This window comes from Penaeus chinensis, chromosome 10 (genome assembly GCF_019202785.1).
Source record: "Penaeus chinensis breed Huanghai No. 1 chromosome 10, ASM1920278v2, whole genome shotgun sequence".
NCBI classification, from domain to species: domain Eukaryota; kingdom Metazoa; phylum Arthropoda; class Malacostraca; order Decapoda; family Penaeidae; genus Penaeus; species Penaeus chinensis.
Window position 1 is genome coordinate 28273630 of NC_061828.1, and position 5000 is coordinate 28278629.

Genomic DNA, 5000 nt, shown 5'->3' on the forward strand with positions numbered 1-5000 from the left:
TCTTCTTTTTTTTCCTTTGCTTGATCGTTCATTAGTTTTCTCTTCCTCCCGGGCACTCTGCAGCAAAAAAACATAAAACGTAAAACTAATGAGGCATGTAAGGGATATGAATTAAAAAAACATAAAAGGACCTCGAGGAAACGTACAGTGAGACAAGATCTCAGCACACGGGAGTCTCCTTTCAGAGCTGTAACCCCTGCAGCAGGGGCTGTCTACACACGAAATGCCACCTGTTGAACTTGCACAGGTCTATCTCCGGGTAGCGACAAGTACAGAACGGCGCCCGGCACAAACGCAGAGAGGGTCTGGCCAAGATCCACCGATACCGGTATCGGTGGATCGGCTCGGAGTTGAGGGGAGGATTGACTGTCGACAAAAAAGGTATGCTGAGGAACATGGAACTGATCGAGTTTCAGACGGTCGATCGATTACGTAACGCTCGAGGAGCAATATAAGCACATGATCATCAATGTGATCTAGGGCCACCAAAGCACTAGGCGTGTTCCAAGGCGAATTACCCACTCTACGGGTGGCACAGTATGTGGCCACGATCAAATGAAATGGGGCGCCTGATCCAGTACTCGAAGCACTGGTATATCGTGGACGGCTTGGTCGATCTACCGAGACAGACTTTCGACGAATGCAGTATCGATCTTCTCCACGCCTCGCTTCCATAGCCTCTGATCATCAGGGTGGGATTGAGGACGGTGGTCTTGAAAAACTTGCTCACCAGCGAAGGTCCTGATTGATTATTTTTTTTAATTATCCGCCACGTTAATAGCTAAGGTCATTAGCGGCGAACACCTTGTTAGATTGAAATGTTGAAATATTTAAAATGTTAAAAATCTATAAATAAATGTCTTATAAATAACAATAAATATATCAAAATCAAAACATAAACATTATGTTCTAAATGTGTAAAATTATTATCAAACATTATGCATAATTACATTTTATTGAAAATATTAGTCTCCCTAAAGAAACTAATAAGACCTATGTCACAATCCTCCCCCAATACATTTTTCTGTGTATATGGGGGAAAGAAGTACATACGTCTTTGTGTTAAGTTAGGTAATGCTTCTCTAAAACCAATGTCATACAGCTTCATGAATATGCCATGCATCAATGTAGTATCGTAAACCTTTTCAAGGTCAAAGGGGACATGTGACATCGCTGTGCGAAGGAATTCTGTACAGTAGTTTTCTTCTCCACAAGTACATCTGTGATCGATCTCAATTTTCTAAATCCATATTGAAAAGGGATTAGCATGTTTTCCTTTTCTAGCAGCCAAGTCAACCTGAAGTTTACAATTTTCTCCATCAGCTTGCAGATGCAGCTGGTGAGAGATATTGGTCTGTAATTCCCTGTTGGGGAAGTATCCTTGCAGGGTTTAAGGACAGGAATGATTATAGCCTCTTTTCATGTGGATGGCACTGTGCCCTCCCTATAGATCCTATTGAATAGGACCAACAGGGATGGCAATGTGCCCTCCCTATGGATCCTATTGAATTGGACTAATAGGAACCTTTGGGAACTCTCCAGTAAGTGAGATATTATTTGGCATGGAATATTGTCACTTCCTGGGCAGTCTTGTTGCAGAGCTGCAAATAAGAGTCCATCTCCTTGCGCAAAAATGGCAAGTTGTATGGAAGTTCTACTGCAGTCCTTCCTGTTCAGCCCGAAGAGTGGAGAATCGTGGCAGTGGAAGATGCTCATCTTTTAGGTCAGTGAGGATTATGCCATCTTCTTCAGAGAAGGTGGTGACATGGATGTGCTCTTTCCAGCGATCTTACACACTTTATCCCATACCCATGCTAAGGGGGTCCCAGAGTTAATCGATGAGACACTGTTTCCATGACGGTCCGTCTGGCCTTCTTTATCACTCGCCTGGCCTTGGCTCAGGTCTTTTTATAATGGATCAAGGTTACATCGCTGGGACATCGTTTCAACTGCCTTAATGCAGCTTTTCTTGCTCTGACAGTTTGTTGACATTCATCAGAACTCGTATAATATAGTCAGATACCCCACATTTGTTCATTACTTGAGGAATATGTGGATGGATTAATGTGTCATATCCCTTGTCTTGTTCGTAGTGAGATGAAAATTAATAATTTAGATATAAATATTACATTATACACACTAAACATAACTGTAATAACCAACAATTATTTCTAACTTACACTATCGATGGATTTATTATAAACTATAGTCTGGGAGTGACCACAATCAGGAGGCAAATGTGTATACATATATGTGTGTGTGTGTGTGTGTGTGTGTGTGCAGGCATATATGTATACAAACACACACACACACACACGCACGCACGCACGCACGCACGCACGCACACACACACACACACACACACACACACACACACACACATATATATATATATATATATATATATATATATCACCTGTGTAATAAAAAACACTTTGAGCCATATCGATTGCGTTTCTTCCGGAAAGACAAAAAGCGATTATCGTATTTTATATACGATGTTATAGCCTTTTTAGTGTAGTACAAAATTAAAATTTAATTTTCCGATATCAGTGCTCCCTGTTCTTGTGTAATATTCAGACACTATTTTCCGCTTATGCAAGGGCACGTGTTATAATAAACATTTCTTATATTCAGAAAACCATTTGTGAATAAAGAAGGAACATCGTTCGTAGTTATGTGAATGAAGGTAAAAAAAAAAAAAAAAAAAATTAATTAATTGGTTACATATTTGGGCAAAACTGCTAGAGGCCACCATACACCAAAGCTTTCGCTTGTAGTGCAAATTACCAATCGTAATTGCTTTGACCAATTAGTACTGTAGGTATTCACATAACATCTTTGGACAAGTATGGTGATTATGCTTGATTTTTATAAACCCGCACAAAACTCATAGAATACAAAACCAGTTAATATACTGATTATTATTATTCCGTTCTCTCACAACCTAACCTACTCTAGCCTAGTCTAGCCTAACCTAACCTGAACCAACCCAACCCAATCTAATCTAACCCTAACCTAACCTAATCTTACCTAAACCTCATTTAACCTAAACCTAATCTAAGCTAACCTAACCAAAACCTAACCTAACCAAAACCTAGCCTAACTAGACCTAACCTAACCCAACCTATACTAACTAAGAGGTCTAAAAATCAACAGTATTACATGTCCAGTGTTTTCCTACACATAACTAAGGTGTATTTTTTATAGAGATCCAAAAATAAACATTAATAGATATCTGAGATTTCTCTAAACCTAAATTAACCAAACCTAACCTAATCAAAAATAAAAGTACCCTAAACTAACCTAAATTAATCTATTCTATCCTAACCTGACCTAACTTAAATCTACCCAAACCTAAACTTACCCTAATCTTAACCTAGCCTATTCTAAACCTGACCTGACCTGACCTGACCTAACCTGACCTAACCTAACCTAACCTTATCTAATCTAACCTAACCTACCCTAACCTAATCTAACCCTATCCTAAGCCTAACCTAATCTAAAATGTATGTTTATGTGTGTCTGTGTGTGGTGATAATAATAATAATAATAATAATAATAATAATAATAATAATAATAATTTAGGTCTTGCTTTTGTCACTTCATTTTAATTGTAGCTTGTCTGTTTATTGTGTTTTTAAACTACCCCCTATGTGCAAGGAATGGCCGGCGTGTGGCAGTACGGTACCGTTTGTATTGGTACCTGTGCGATCATTTATGCATGTTGCCGAGCAATGATCGATCTTACATGTTTACTGCCAATTTTGTGTGTGCGTGTGTACATGTATGTTTACCTTTGGCTGTGTCACCATATGCCTCTCAGTCTTCCTTCGAGTATTATTTGTTTACTTGGGTACTTATCAAATCACATTCCAAGATACTTTAGTGGAACGTCCCTGAAAATTCGTAACATTTCTACGTTGATCATGGCTGCCCATGGTATTTGCATTATTGTAAAGACCCAAACTTTCAATCTTTCCCGATGGCTTTTGTCCCTGTCATATGTATTAAACTAGGTCATACACTGTTATTCTAAACTTCATATTTATTGGAAAACTGATATTGTCGTTGAATGCTGTAATAATGATCGTGAAAGTCTTTTTCTAGATAGGAAACATTTGAACTTGATTTATTTTGTATTACTATTATCTTTCCTTTCGTTGATACATTTCAAAATAACTTCACTGCAAAACACACACACACACACACACACACACACACACACACACACACACACACACACACACACACACACACACACACTCACACACACTGCTACGAGAGGGGTAAGCGGAGGTAGTGGAAAGGAAATAGATCAGTGTGTCGTGAGCCTCTGTCTAGAGTTGATTAACTTTTCCCTCCTCGCCACGACTTTCTTTTCACCGCCGGATTCGCTTTATTTCGTGTGAACCTCTTCATTAGTGATTAGCAGAAATAAGCTAAATCAATCTGATCTGGCAGTTGTTCCAGCAATCTGTCACTGGAAAGTCAAACAAGAAACAAAGAGAAGAGGAGCCGTACTGTACAACGACCGTTATGTGAACATTGAACAAAACTAGAAATTCCTGTGCGTGTGTGTGTGTGTGTGTGTGTGTGTGTGTGTGTGTGTTTCGACAATGAACAGGACGCCTAGGGTAGGATAGGAAGGCGGAGATAGAATGTAGATAAGATCGTAAGAACAGAAATTAAGATAAAGGAAATGTATGTCCGTGTGGGCGAGTTGGAGAAGTAAGGGTATGTTCTAGGAAGGTTTTCGCGTATACGGTCGGTTCGATATTTGTAAACAATCGTTCCTTATTTTGTGCGCTAGTACCTACTCTGTTGCTTTGACGATTGGATGTGTGTACACGGCGACAACCCGGCTAAATCTTCATGTTCATGCGTGTAGAGAAACAACGTCTATCAGTAACGTATGTGTGAATAATTTGGTTTTCGTTATTTTCTTCTTTATTGAACATTTCTCGGGATATAACAGATTGAGCGAATGCCATGGAAGG